The 15,615-nt window shown below is 38.2% G+C and overlaps 1 protein-coding gene across 9 annotated transcripts in view; it reads right to left on the bottom strand.

Annotated features, from left to right (window-relative positions):
• The window catches only part of HNRNPC (heterogeneous nuclear ribonucleoprotein C), a 55,897-nt gene extending 49,212 nt beyond the window's left edge, over positions 1–6,685 (bottom strand). For 3 of the 9 annotated variants that reach the window (XM_036734895.1, XM_036734898.1, XM_036734902.1), the window contains exons 1-2: positions 6,471–6,632; positions 1,138–1,163 (exon numbers count right to left, since the gene is read on the bottom strand). The gene's annotated coding sequence lies outside the window, so the exon portion shown is untranslated. Of the gene's footprint in view, positions 1–423; positions 1,662–6,470 lie in introns of all 9 variants that reach the window. The other 6 variants (XM_036734900.1, XM_036734899.1, XM_036734901.1 and 3 more) reach the window with 6 other exon arrangements.
• Between the last annotated feature and the right edge of the window lie 8,930 nt (positions 6,686–15,615).

Here is a 15,615-nt window from a genome sequence, read left to right as displayed (position 1 = left end):
ATATCAGACGTCTCATAATAAACTATAAACCTAAATACATATATATATATATATATATATATATATATATATATATATATATATATATATATATATCCAAAATAATTTAAACTAATTTGGGTAAAAAAATCTAAATTAGTGAGGAATTTAAGTTCTAACACAGTTAGAGAAATGTAGTTTTCCTCATCTACCCATACAAGGACTAGAAAACCTTTAAAGTGTTTTACAACTCTAAAATTGTTTTAATTTTAAGTGCACACCCAAGTGTTAGCTACTGGAGGTCCCTTGGGAAAAGTCTTTTGAGTTCCAAAGTGAAGGCATAACCTAAATGTTATTTCCACAAGACAGCTACAACAAGACACTTGAACTTGGGAGTATTTCCTAGTCTTTTCAATGAAACCAACTGGACCTCACACCTCTTACCATCACCCAGGATGGGTTTGCATCTGTTCCGAAGAACCCCTTTGGCTCCAGGTGATCCTGGCTGCTGCTGCTCCAGACTGGGTATCCATGGTGTCGCAGCTTGTAGTTTGTGAGGGGTAGTGTACATGAAGAGCAGGAGGGGATTTCAAGGGGCATAGGAAGAAGATGGCTTTCTGGGAAAATGCCATCACCACCATAGGTGATCAGTAGTACCACACACATTTTATTGCAGCACAGTTTAAAAATGTAACAAATGAAAGATTAAAAATAAAAAATAAAAATAAAAAAAATTAAAAATACAGACGTCCAGAGATGCTCTAAAACAGTTAAGTTATAGATCAGGAAAAATTAGGTCACAGACTTAAGCAGCCAGTCAAATTCTTTGAGTGTGGGGAAGGGAATGGGGATGAGGGTGGGGTTGGGAGAGAAAAGGTTTATGGGATCAATCCACTTAAAAATGCTAATGCCTCAGCTCTCTCTCCAAGGTTGCAAAACTCCCAAGTCAATCAGGAGGTAGGAGAAATGCTCAGGAACATTCAGAAAAACTCGATTTAATCCGGTTAAAAATCAGCAGTGCCATTATCATCATCATCATCACCACCATCATAAGTATAATAATAATAATAAATAATAATAATAGTAACTAGTAACAACAATAAAAAGGAAATCAGCGGAAAGTCAGGAAAAATGAAAAAAAAAATTGGAATAACTTACTGTAGCTGAAGATCAAAAAAATCTCACTGTAAAAAAACAAAAATAAAAATAGCCCAGATTAGAAAAACGGGAGGTGCAAAAATGTCAAGTCAGTAAAGTTTTATTTCTTTTCTCTTTCCAAAAGCAGTTTCCACAAAAACCGCAAGGGTAAAGTTCTCAGTAGCAGACAAGCAAAGCCCTTTTCACATCATCATTTCAATCTTAAAAATACATGAGGAAGTAGAGAGGTCAGTTTATGAGAGGCTAAAAGGCTCCTCCTCCTCTAACCCAACTGCTGCAGAAAAAAAATAGAAATAGAAATTTTAAAAATTACACAAATCCAGGTCTCGTTTTCGAAAACAATTTTTAAAAAAAAACACCTACAAGTTTGCCGCAGTGCGCGCCAAGTTGCATCATTATGTTTAAAATTTCTTTACAAAATAAGGCTTTTGGATGGGAGTGTGTGTGTTTTGAAAGGGCAGGGAGGGGAGGTTAAAAATCAAAGCTGAGCTCCAGTGAGTAGGGATGGGGTTCGCCTTGCTGCCCTGTGAAAGGAGAAGGGACAGATTGAGTCAAAGTTCCTCAGAAATGCTGTGCCCTAAAACCCCCAAGACAGAAGCACTTGACTGTTGGAAAGAAGTTTTAAATTCAACTCCAACCCCACTTTGGCAAATATAAATATCCAACTGGATAGATAGGATAGAGATGAGCCTCTATCACCCCCATTACTTCTATTCTTTTTCATAATTCATTATTCTTAAATGGGAAGGTGACTAGAATAAATCAAGAATACACTGGGGCAAAGGCATATACTTTGAAGAAACTCAAAAAAGATTATATGTAAACACGCATGTTTGTTATAAGCATTGTTAGGAAAAACTGGCCACTGAATGGAGAATTGATTATATACTAAAATAAAAGTTTTTATTAAGACTATATTTTCAAGTTACTTCACTATGAAAAAATACTGAAGGCTCATCTCCAAGTCATAGTACACTTAAGGCATGCACAATGATTAGTCCAAGTGATACTCCTTAGGCCACAAAGTATATAAAACTACTATCCATGGAATCATCAATTTCTTTGGGAAAAAAAATAGCACAGTACTGGCAAAAGGGGGAAGGGGGAATCCCACAGAATAAGTATGAATAAAATGAAGGGAACTATTGTGCTTTCACACGAAACAGCACTTGGTACCAATGTCAAAGACAAATTAACAAGCTAGTTGAACCACTAGTTTGCATGTTAGTACACATAGGCTTACTATGATTCATATAGCATTGCAGATGATTATGGCTCACTAAAGGTTACCACTTCCTTTTAAAAGCTTAAAGGGTATCCTGGATGTAAAAATAAGTAAAACTCATCACCTCACCTCCTATGAGATACTGAATTAGGAGATCCTGACTTTCCTCTTAAAATACAGGGTGTTCCTAAAGTTTGGACATGTAGGCAAAAATGCTGTTTTCAAGAAATAAAATGAATGAAATTTTCAACCACATTTTATTTAATTGGAATATTAACTAATAACATCTTCAAATATGATTTCCATCATTTGTGAGGCCAAGGTTGATGATGCACTTTGCAAGATTCACGTGAACTTGATGCAATAACTCCACATTGCCGTCATTTTCCTATGTGTCCAGATTTTAGTGACACCCTGCATAAATGGCAAGGACTTCTGGTAACATAGACCACTGACTCAGCATTCTATGTTTAGCAGTGAACTTTGGTTCACATTATCTACAACAAAAGATTCATTTTCAAATCAAATTTTATCTAACACAAATAGAATTATTTTAGAGCACTGAGAGGCAAGAGTATAAAACTACTTGGAGTCATGGTGCTTAAAATTTGAATTGTCAACTTCAAGGCCCATTTGCAATAGTATCCTTTTGCCCAGAAGCTAAAAAAGAGCAAGAGGAATATTACAAAGAGATATAATTAATCTTTTCAACACTAATTAAGCGCTTACTGGAGCCCATGTTGGGTTTTGTTAAACTGATGAATTACAAAAGTGAGAAACACATCAAGAGAACTTGGTATTCCTTTATGGCAGCTTTACAAATACATCAGAACCTTGCTCTCTATACACCTATGTGTAAAATCTTGTAACCAATCGAATTAAATATTTCCACACATCTTACTCAAGGAATAATTAATTCTTTGGCTCAATTTTGTAGTTTTATGTTTTTTCTGAGGGGGGAAGGAGCAATGGAAATCATTATTTCATTAAATCTATTTTTATCTACCAGGTGTGTTCATAAGAGTACCACAAATTTGTTTAGGGCTTTGGGATTTTTTTTTTTGGTCTTTCAAAATAGTTCCATCTTGCCCCAGTCATTTCTATACCTTGGGCAGAAGTCCTTATCACCTAACATTCCCAACATAAAATAAGACTATGACAACACAGAGGCACCAAACAATACTGTATCTCAAAAAAAAATCCCTAAAAAATTTAACTGAAATAGCCTACTTACTCAAAGAGATTTTTTTTAGGATACTTGTACATTTATGACTTTTTTTTAAAGTTAACTTCATTTAAAAAACCCAAAACAAAATCTTATAATAACCAACCTTGGTCCTGGAGAATAGTTGAAAAAAAGAACCTCCATTTTTATTACAGAGATGGGGTGTACTGTTTCATATACTGTTAGTTGTAGCTGTAATTGGTTTTGATGAACCTTTATCCCCTCTTTTAAGACTTTGTTCAAATAATAAAGGGCTTTCAAACATAGATTGTACCTGTAAAAGACCATCTAATTCTAACCTCACTTTAGATAAACGGAGGCTCATCATAACTTGACCTAACTCACATAGCTAGTTAGTGGCAGAGCTGCAACTACAACTCTCTCCTAATCTGCCTCTCAATCCAGAGCTCTTTATTTGTACTACACTGCCTCCCCATGGAATATGTTAATTCCTAACCTTTGCTTCAGTAATACTTCATAAGGAAAAATGTACACGTAGCTTTTTTTTTAATAAATTAAGACCTAATGCTTTCTTTTATTCTTCAAATGTGATACCAGATCTAAAATCTAGTCACATATAATGTAAACTTCTGTTATAAGCTTTGACTAAGGGCTACACAGAAGAACCATAATCAAGTATCATATTCTTGAGTCTTTTTTACCTATTGCAGAGCTAACAACCACTTAAGGAGGAGTAAAATAATGTAAATACTAAATGTTTTTCCATTCCCTCATCTAGAAATGTGGGAGGCTTAACTATTTGACCTCTAAGATCTTTAAGGTGGTAGAGAAATGAAGAGTACAGAATACAAACATGTTGAGCACAATATACAAGCAACATATATACCTTTCTTTCCTCATTTCTTCCCTTAGCCTGGCACCACAACATTAAAATGTTGTTTCTACCCACCCTACTGTAAAGTACATCTAGATCTAAGTTTTTAAAAAGTAGGTCTGTGAACGGCCAGAGTGTCTCAAAGCAATGTTTAACCTGAATTCTTTTCATTACATGGAGCTCATGATGATGTAAGGATCCAAAAATGACCCTCCAGTATTCATATAGTCAGAATTAGAGTCCACTTTAAATTTTCATCTCTTACAAATCATTCCTGACAAGGACACCTAGGTGATTAAGTTCCTATGGAGGATGGATAAAAGACTTCCTATTACAACAGTTTAGTGCATGCTCTACCCTTTCTTTTTAGAAAAAGTTTAGTCACAAATATTTGTGAATACTTGCCCTTCTCCACTATTTTCTGTATTAATCTAGTAGAACAAAAGATCCTTATTAGTGTTTGAAACAGGCAGCTAGGGGGCACAGTGGACACTATGTTGGTCCTGAAATCAGAATGACCCAAGTTCAAATCCTGTCTCAGACACCAACTATATGATCAAATCACTTAATCTGCTTCCTATCTGTAAAATAGGAATAGCACCTACCTCACAGGATTGTTGTGAGGATTAAATTATAACATACTTAAAGCATTTTGCAAATGATAAGACACTATATAAATGCTATTAATAGAGTATGGAACATTCAGCATAAAATTACTTAAGCCCACTCCCACTTAAAAGATTTCCTCTACCCTGAATTTATTTTGTCACCAGTGGCTACAAGTTAACAGTATTAGTTTCAGTGAGACATAGACTAAAAAACATTTTCTGGTCTGTTTCCTATACTGTTATTTTACCCTAACTGAAAATTTAAATGCATCCCCCAAAACTGGTTAATTTTAAGGAAATTTTTTACAGCTGCAAATTTTAAATAAGCTAAGGTAATAATCCTAATTTATTAATCCCAAATTCGTGTAATTTTAAGTCTCCATGATAATTTATATACCTAAAATACAGTTTGAAAGTTTCCAGTTTCCTTCCAAGTGGTCTCCAAAGGAGACTCTTGCAAGTGATTGTAAGAGCTAGCACATTTCTATTGTACTAACTGCATTAACAAAATCTCATTGCTGAAATTCCTAACTTCTTTTCTTGACAATTCATACTGTAAGCCTCAGTTTCCTCATCTGGAAAATGCAGTAATACCTACCTCACAGCAAAGCTTCACTAACTATGATTTGTAACCTGCAGATAAAAAGTAGTAAATCAGCTAGAATTACGATTAATTGAATATTTTCCCAATAAATACAATTTAAGTTCAATACTGCAAAAGCCACCTTTTCTGTTGTAGAGGAGAGAAAAAAAAATATTTTAAGTTAGTATTCTGCAACTGCTATTTTGATTAAGTGCATAGAAGGCACACTACCGGCAAAACGCGTTTTGATCTTTCTCCACGAACACTCCACACGCCCGCTAACCCCCACCCATCTACAGGTCTCCAGAATTTAAGGGACCTGAATGGAACCGAGCATCTCCAGGGTAACCCGCCCCCTTTCCAATCTCTAATTAGGCAGAAAATGAGAAGAGGATTAAAGCTACTGGAAGCGGAAAGATCAACGTCACGAACAAGTTCATCCATATTATGAGCATCTCCCACCCTCCCTCCCCACTTCTTTCTCCGTCTCGTGGTCTCTCCCGGGAGCCGCCACTGTCGTATACAGGGGAGGCGGCCGGCAGCCGTTACCACAGGGGGAGGGGAGGGAGAGAATAAGATAAGGGGAGAGACGGTGTTTTCTTCTCCCGGGTGCCGTTATACAGCACATGCTCGTGGGGTCTCCGGAACTATGTTCAAACCACGATGGAGTCGAGGCCAATTCGAATCCCTTTACCCCCACCCCTCAAAGACTCAAGCCGCGCCAGTGAAAAGTCGGTCTGGGCCGCGCTATTATCATGGAAGGAATCGTTCTGCGCCTCTTCCCCCAGGTTCCCTCCCCCGCCCTGCTTTCCCCCAAGGGTCTCTGTGTCTCTCCCGGGTCGACTCTCACCACTCACCCGGTGGGGAGAGGGAGAAAAGGTTGGATTCTGAATCTCCGCCTCCCCGATCCGACAGCGGTAAAGAAACGGACTACTGCTCCAGATAGCGTCTTCAACGGTTACTACTACTTCTCCGTCCCCGTCTCCGTCTCCTCACAAAATGGCCCCCGCGTCTCGTCCACCGACACCGCGAAAACCGAGACCTCCGCCCCACTCCTAGAGACCTTTCTATTGGCTAATTCTTCTCCCAGTCCCTACTCCTGATTAGACCGTTCTACTGCTATTCACAGCCCTGTCCAATAGAAACCATGGGTAGGTTAGTCATAATTGAAGTGATTCTCACCACACGGAGAAACTGGCTTTTCATTGGTTGTAGGTACTGTCACTTGTACTTAAGAAGGTGTTCATTGGTCACTGGAGGGCACGAAGAGACAACCGAGAGACTTGCCTTTGTATCCGCGCAGGACTTCACATCCGGGTATTCACCATTTTATAAGTGAGCTCTGATTGGAGGTCGCGAAAGATCCTCCTGACCCCTTCCCCCTCAGCGCGCGAGTTCGAAGGCCCGCCCCGTTCTCAGAATTCCCGCGGCGTTCTGGGGCAGTTGTGAGGTGCTTTAACAGGCGCGAAGAAACGCTCGACCTTTCCCCTCCCCCTCCTCCTGCGCCTCTCCTGGCACAGCGTGCGCGCGCGCGCTTCTCGACCGATTCCCAACCCAGACCACTGGCTTGAGGTGGCGGCAAGAACCCGAGAGAGGGAAAACTTCGAGGGCCGCGTGTGTAGAGGAAGGCATTCCTGTGAATGACGTGCAGACAAGGACCAAGCAGTCTAGAAGCCCAGGGTTTCCCATGAGGCAGAGCTGTCAGCTTCCATGCCTTCTCGTATAACCACCGTGATAACCGAGTTCCCATGGCTCCCCACTTTATCTTCCCACCTCTAGTCTTCCCTTCCCACCCACCAGCCTGCTCGTTTCAAAACTGCTGAAGCAGTCATACTCCTAATTCACAAATACGTTCCTGTTTGTTCTGCTCAAAGACCTTCCCTGCATTCCCGTTGTCTCAAGGAATTCCAAATTCCTACCTAGGGGGGATATCCAAGGCCTTCGTAAATCTGGGGGCCCTCCTGCTCTCCCGTCCACATCTGCTCGGTGTGCTCCATCTCTAGCCACGCTAACCTCTCCCCAGTGCCTCGAACCCTGTTCTTCCTTGGCCACGGCCTTTGCCCGGCTGTACCTCTCTCTGAAATGCCTTCTGAAAACCAGACCTCGCTCCAAGCCCATCTTAAACAGGCATTTTTTCTTTGACCACCCCACCCGGAGGTGGAAGGTGCCAGGATCCTAAGGATGGCTCACCCTTCAGTGAATTCCCAAAGCGCTTTGTTCATCTGGTGTGATACCCAAGAGGTTTTGCATGTAATTGTGTGCAGTGCTCCTTATTTCCTCTCTTAAATTATAAACTGCCTCAGGGAGAAGATCCGGTCTTCTTTGGATTTTTATGTCTTCCAGAGTACATACAACAGGTCGCCATAAGTGCTAGAATGAATCAGTTTAATTCTTAAGAAAAAACAAATGCACACACAACAGGACGAATGGGGGGGGGGGGGGGAGGAAAGGGGACCTGGAAGACCTAATGATGTATTTCCTATTTTCTGTTATAGCAGAAAATGACACTTCAATCTGAAGGGTACAAAGATTACTTTTTATTAACCATATTCATATACTATAGTATATATAGCACAGTCCTTTTCACATACTAAGTACTTAATGTTTGTTGACTGATAGAGTTTTGTGTTGAGGAAAGTTTGGTTAAAGGAGGCAAACAAGCTAGGTGATATGTAAATTCATATTGTTTATTTCCTTAAAGCTAGCCGAGCTAGCTTACTTGTACATACAAGGAGCCAGAGCATAAATTCCAACTGTCTGAACAAAGAAAGGAGGTTTAAATACATTTTTAGTCCTAGCTCAGCTTGTCTGTGTTACTCAATTTTATGATCCCCATGTATGTTTAACCATCATACAAGAAAAGGAGTTTTCTTAATTGAATAGGTTGTAAATACAATAAGATAAGAGAGTTGACAAAATGTCCATTGAAATTATGATCCAGGACATCTGTATTTTCTTTACCATAACAGAGTAAATGTCCATAAAATACTCAGATGAGGAAAAGTCCCATTATTCCAAATAGTGTTTCAGGTTAAGGGTCTCATCCTTAATGGCCATGAACAGAGGAAAGAATGTTCTTAAGTCAGCCCTATCTGCGCTTGTCGACATAGGAGGAGGTATTCACTGAGTTTGCTCAGAGAACAAAGGTGCAAACTTTTCCTCTGGTTGATTAGTTCAGACTCTGGCTCCTATTAAAGTTACTAAATTGATATTAAATGATTATCAGTGGGAAGAACTCAAGTAACAAACTCTTACTATGTACGTGAACTATTTCAAATACAATAAAATCCCATTTTAAATTTCAATGCTAGTTTCAAAAATGTAAGTAACTGGGGAAAAAGATGAGAGATGCATATCAGTCTTTAATGTAAATTTTTATTTTATTTATGTATATGTATCCTCATTCATAATAAAGGGGGGGGGAACCCTGGCATGTTTTTTCAGGAATCTTTAGAAAAAATACTCAACCCTCCAATAAAATGTTTATCTGTGCCCTACCACCACCACCAAAAAAAAAACAAAAAATTACCTGGTGACCAAACTTCTAATGATGAGCCTCTCTGAACTTAGGCTAGTTCAAGGATAATAGATTGTCTGTAGGCAGGCTTGGAGTTGAATCTTTCCCCCTCTTTAAGACCAACACATGAAATCATCTAGCCACTAAAGTGTAGAGGATTTTCAACCTGAATTAATGGAGGCAACACTCCCACTGATGAAATCATAGATATTTTGATGTTTTGAAGATGCTTATGGAAAACTACCACCTTCACATTAATGCAATAGGCAATGAATATTTACTAAGAGCCTACTATGTGCCAAGCACTATTCTAAGCATTGAGGATACAAAAAAAAAAGGCAAAAGACAGTCGATGCTGTAGACTAGTCCATATAATAATCTGGAAATAATCAAGAGAGGGCAAGCACTAGAATTAAGGGGGAATCAGGAAAGGATTTTTGCAGAAGGTAGCATTTTAGTTGAGACTTGAAGGAGGCCAGAGAAACCAGGAGGCAGCAATGAGGAAGGAGAGCGTTTGAAGCATGGGAAGTTGGCAGGTAGTATTTCTTCTAATTAATAATGAACAATAGCTAACATTTATGTAGTGCTTACTATGTGCCAGGTACTAAGTGCTTTACAATTATTGTCATCTGATTTGATTCTCACAAAACCCCAGGAGGTAGGTGCTATTATGATGCCCATTTTACAAGTGAGGAAACTGAGGCAGACAAAGGTTAAGTGACTTGCCCAGGGTCACACAGCTAATAAATATCTGAGGCCTGATTTGAACTCAGGAGTCTTCCCAACTCTCTATCCACTGCATCATCTAGCTGTCTATGAAAAATAAAAAATATCTGGAAACATATTTATGAAATAACATCAAGTGAATAAAAACCAAAAGAATAAAAACACCGTTTACTACAAGTGTATAAGAGAAAAAGAGACTAAAGGGACAAAGTATCTTGATTGAAGATAGAGCATCTGATTAAAAGGTTAGGACAGCTTATATGTTAAAATTAAAGTAAATATAAACTGTCACAAAGTACGTTTAATCAGTTATATTGATATTCAATATCATCATAAACGTTTTTATAAAGAAAACTGCCACCTTTATAGAAAATAAAAGAAAATGTTTTCATAGAATTATTGAAAATTCTTTAGCAATTTATTTGATAGAATTACTTATTGATCATGTTCTCCTAGATACTATAAGGAATCCTAAAGGAAATACTGTAAAAGAGAGGAGTTCAAGCTTCAATTCAACAAACATCGTTAAGTGTTCATAAAACCATAGACTTAGAGCTGGAAGGAATCTTAAAAGATAATCTAGTCCAGTTTCCTCATTTTACATATAAGGAAATTGAGACCCAGAGAGATTAAGAAACTTGACAAATTCACACAGGTGGTAAATGGCTGGGTCAGCATTCAAACTCAGGCCCTACAGCTCCAAGTTCATTGCTTTTTCCTTTATACTCTGCTGCCTATTAAGTGTATGGTACCGTGCTAGGTGTGAGATATCCAAAAATCACAAACAACACAAAATCCTGTTCTCAATGACTGGATAATCTATCATAGGAGTTGAAATAAGACATGTAAACAGATGGCTATAATATACATTAGAATATGATAAAGTGTATAAGAGAGAAGGAAGGATCACTTCCAGCCATTATAAAGAGGGAAACTTCAGGGGAGAAGGTAACACCTGAGCTGGACTTTGATGAAAGAACATTTTTACATCAAACATATGAAGGGAATCTAGAGCTAATTATTCTGGCAGTCAGGACAAGGAACAAGAAAAGCTTGCTTTACTTATATCAATTTTGCAATTAATAGTGTAAAAATAATGTCAGATAATGACAACAAATTCATTTGTGAGAGGAAATTATAGCTCACAGAAGGATCACATTAATAATAGGAGCATATGGTAGCTTATTTTAACTAGTCTTACTAACTAGAAGCCCAGTCATTTCTATGCTGGTAAAAGGGTACAATAATATCAACACATCAATGTAAGAAAATTTTAAATTGTATAATCTTTTAAGTTTGTCTTTTTAATTTTTTTTTGTGCCCTCTAAATCAGGAGTTCTGAGTGAAATGATTTATTGGACCCCTATTTTATTTCAATCACTATTAATCAGTGTGATTCCATAGAAATGTAATGGCAAGCAAGGTGGTACTTTTCGCTGTTTTTTCTTTTGGAGTGCTTCTCAGCACTAAGGCAATCGGGTGCCTTTGATTGAGTCTTTGATTAAATCAAGAATCTTTGATGACCTGCTTGAGTCACAAGAAAACCCAAATTACATGAGTTTGAGTCACATGGTTGTGACACCCTCTGACCCTGAAGAAGCATATGTGTATATATATACTCAGAAGTTAGCATTTTGCTTTGGGGGCTCACTCATTGGAAGAGCGTTCTTGTGATTTTGCCCCAGATAAGACTCTGGGTAGACATTAATGAGCCCCCTCAGGCTTTGAAAACCCAGTTGTTGGTGCTTCTCTTTCTGGCAACTATTTTTGTATTGCTATGGACAGAGGGTTAGAAGCCCTGTCTGCTGATTTGTGTTATTTGCTCTGTTTATATAATATCCACTTGTAATTTCTGTTTGTGTTTTCTTTGAAGTTCAGGGTGCTCACTTTTTCCCTTGAACAAAGTGAATGATATATGTATGTTTAATTAGAGTGAGATTGTAAACCACTTAAAGTTGCTTGCCCTAGAAACACAGATCAATCCCACTTGTGTGCTGATGTTTCTGGTTTTGTTGATGACTTACACCTCCACAGCAGCTGCTAGCAGCATTATTGTTACAAGGGATAATAACTGTAAGCAATTATTAATGATATACTTATCTGCTAATAAACATTTAGTCAGTTTACTCAACTAATATTAGTATAAGAATAACATACATTAATGCATATTTTATAATATAGGGATAACCAGATTAGATTTTTTTTCTCATAGTAGGCCTCAAACTTTAAAACCTATAAATTCAGCATTCACTTCTTATTTACTAATTATAAAGTCCACTTGCATAGAATGAGGATATCTCTACCCTGTTTTGTGCAGTTACTGTGACTAAATAGCCTGGGTAGGATGCTTCAGCATAATGCGGAAAGTCCTCCAATTTATTTTTGTGCCATTGGACCACCTTCTCTTGCCCAACAGGAGGAGGAATCCATCTTATGATCACCTAGTGGAAATAAGCCCTGCTTCACCCAACCTGTGACCCCCAGACCAAACTGATGTATCATTTCCAACCTTCTTGGAGGGTCAACAGCAAGGTTTATCAACCAAAGATGTTCTGTATTTTACTTGGCCTCTTTTGTGTGTACCAAGTTCTATAAAAGTAAGGCCCTGGGGACCAGGGGACATCTCAAATTGTGAGAAAGATCTGAGGTCCATTTAGAGGAGGCCAGATTCCTTTAATGAAGTGCTATGGGCTTGGAGCTGTGCCTCAGTTTCTTTAGATATTTTTGGACCCCACAGTTCTTAATCTTTTTTTTTTAAATGAAAGTCTGGTGAAGCTCATGGACACACACTCAGAATGATGCTTTTAAATGCATAAGTAAAATACATAGGCTTACAAAAGAAATCAATCATAACTTTAATAGTTATTGAAATTTTAAAAAATTTTTATTTTATTTTAATAGTATTTTATTTTTTCCAATTACATGTAAAGATAGTTTTCAACATACACTTTTATAAGATTTTGAGCCCCATATTTTTTTCTTCCTCTCCTCCCTCCTCCCCGAGACAGCAAGCAATCTGATATAGACTATACATGTACAATCATATCAAACATATTATCACATTAGTTGTGTTGTGAAAGTTGTTATTGAAATTTTAAAAATAGGTTCACAGAACCTATGTTTAGAGCCCTTATTTTAAATATAGGTCACCAGGGATAAAGCCCAAGCTTCCTACCCTAGTTACAGCTTTGAGGGAGTCCATGCTAATAGGCTATAGAGTTTGAATACTTAAATACCAGACAAATGACAAAATTATATACCACTGCCATTTTATGATATAATTATTGAAAAGTCTCTGTTAATGACTCTCTGGCAAAGTAGGAAGTTGTGCATACTTTCCACCGACCTTGGGCAAGACATTTTACTTCCCTAGGTCTCAGTTTCCTCTATTGTCAAATGAGAGGGTTTTACTACATGGGCTCTGAGAGCCCCTTCCAACTCCAAATCCCAATAACTTTACATAATTTGCTTAGCTAGCGTAAAACCTTTCCAGTCACCTATTAGTTATTAGATGGAGCTATGCAAACAAAACCAATTCTTCTCAGCTGAAGATTTCCCTCTAGAGAAGTTAAAAAGCAGTTTTACATAGCTGTTTTTATAGACCCAATTCAAGCGATTTCTGCTATTTGGATTTGTCCTCCTCTACATTAACCCTCTTCTCTTTTCTCCTCCAACATCAGTTGAATTTAACTCACACTTTTCCTTAGGCAAGTGAAGAGCTGTATACCTGTTATGGACTTTCACGCTGTACTTTGCGTAAGTGGTGGAAGGGATTGCAAAAATCTTTTGCCCAGAGTGGAGGAACTGATACAATCTTTCTCCTTTCTCCTAGTTTTTTTCAGTGACCTTCCTAGAAAAGGCCTGAGGTAATTTGCATAATAGTTTACCTGGCCTGGAAGAAAACTGAAGCCTGAAAACGAAGTTAGACAGAAGGTGGGAGTATCGGGGGTGGGATGTACTGACTCCACCCTGAAACTTTCTGCCTGGGTGCTGCAGAGGGAATGAGGAGATAAATGACTTACAGATTCACCAAAAGCTGACCAAGAATGGAGTGAAAAATAGAAACTCATTTGAGGGATTCTAGAAAGTGCTGTTCCCAAACCCCCCAGAGGAAGTTCCTTGAGGGAAGGGACTCCTTTCCCTCTTTCTGTTGCCACCAGTGCTTAGCACTGGGCCCAGCAAATAATAGACACTTAATAACTATTGATTGATAAATTGTGTGAGAGTTGGAGGAATAGAACCCTGGTTCTTTTTGTGATGGCCAAGAACTGGAAATTGAGAGGGTCACTGACCTCAAGAACATGGAAAAAGCTATATAATAACTGTCCCAACCTCCCAAAAGAATTAGCATTCATCTCTCTCAAGGAGTCAGAAATTTTTATAATCCTTGATTCATTTATATTACGTATATTTTGAAAGTACAGAGTGTGTGTTACAGAAAGCCAAATTCAACAAGTTAAAAGAGTGGGGAAAAAGGTGAGTAATATAAAAGAGGTTAAGTTCAGAGGAGAAGACTGGGCATTGAAGGAGAGAGAAATTTAGCAATCCTTGCTACATGAGTGTTTATGTGCCAATCTTTTTCTCCTCTCCCTCATTAGACTGTAAGCCCACATGGGCAAACAAAATATTTTATTCATCTTAGTCAGCCAAACCACCCAGTTCAGAGCTTTGTACGTAATTTGTTGTTCAGTTGGGTCCGACTCTTTGTGACACCATTGGGTTTTCATGGCAAAGATACTGGATTGGTTTGTCACTGCCTTCTCCAGCTCATTTTACAGATGGTGGAAACTGAGGCAAACAGTATCGAATGACTTGCTCGAACCCAGGTGAACTCAGGTCTTCCCAATTCTAGGCTTGGAGCTCTATCCACCTTGTCACTTAGCTGCCACAAGTACATAATAGCTATTTGGTAAATATAAATAAGCTGGGAATTAAAAAGAGTAAAAGGACATTAATCAGTTAACTATTTCTTAAGTAGCCACTTGGAACCTTGGACTCTACCCCAGACTTTCTTCAGCTTTCCATCATTACTTTATGTATGATCTTTGCCTCATTAGAATGTTAGCTCCTCACAGCAAAAACTATCTGTTTATTGGTTTTTAACTCCTTAACTTAGCATGTTCAGTTAACACTTAATAAATGTTTCATCCATTTATTAGTGACATGTTGTGCTGGTAAGCAAAATGGGCTCTTAACACTTAGTTCACCAAGTGCCCTTGAAGAGTTTGGCTTTTGTTCCCTTTGAGTAATTCAGTGTATTTCCTTGAGCCTTACTAGGTGCCAAGTCCCAGGCCCAAACCCCTATTAGGTGTAAAACCTATGTGGGTGTGGATTGGTAACTAAGGTGGGGCCCGAGGTGGGGCTAACTCAGGGGAGGGCCTAGTTTTACACATGAGTTTGAGTGATAGGTTTGGGACATCAGAGGCTCTTAGACCACGTGGGTTTAAGTTGCCTCTTTGTGATGATTTTAGGTCACCTGGGTGAGTCGCATGTGTGACTAGTAGATCTTGTACAACTAGGCCACTTTCCCTTGCATTTCTTTTCATTAATTCACTTGGTATTCTGGACCTTTTGTTCTTCCAGATGAATTTTGTTATTATTTTTTCTAGCTCTATAAAATAATTTTTGGTGGTTTGATTGATACAGTACTAAATAAGTAAATAAATTTAGGTAGAATTGTCATTTTTATTATATTAGCTTGGCCTACCCATGAGCAACTGATATTTTTCCAATTATTTAGATCTGACTTTATGTGAAAA

The sequence above is a fragment of the Trichosurus vulpecula genome, chromosome 8 (genome assembly GCF_011100635.1).
Source record: "Trichosurus vulpecula isolate mTriVul1 chromosome 8, mTriVul1.pri, whole genome shotgun sequence".
Taxonomy (NCBI): Eukaryota; Metazoa; Chordata; class Mammalia; order Diprotodontia; family Phalangeridae; genus Trichosurus; species Trichosurus vulpecula.
The sequence above is the reverse complement of the archived record's forward strand: the minus strand, read 5'-3'. Positions and strand labels throughout refer to the sequence as shown.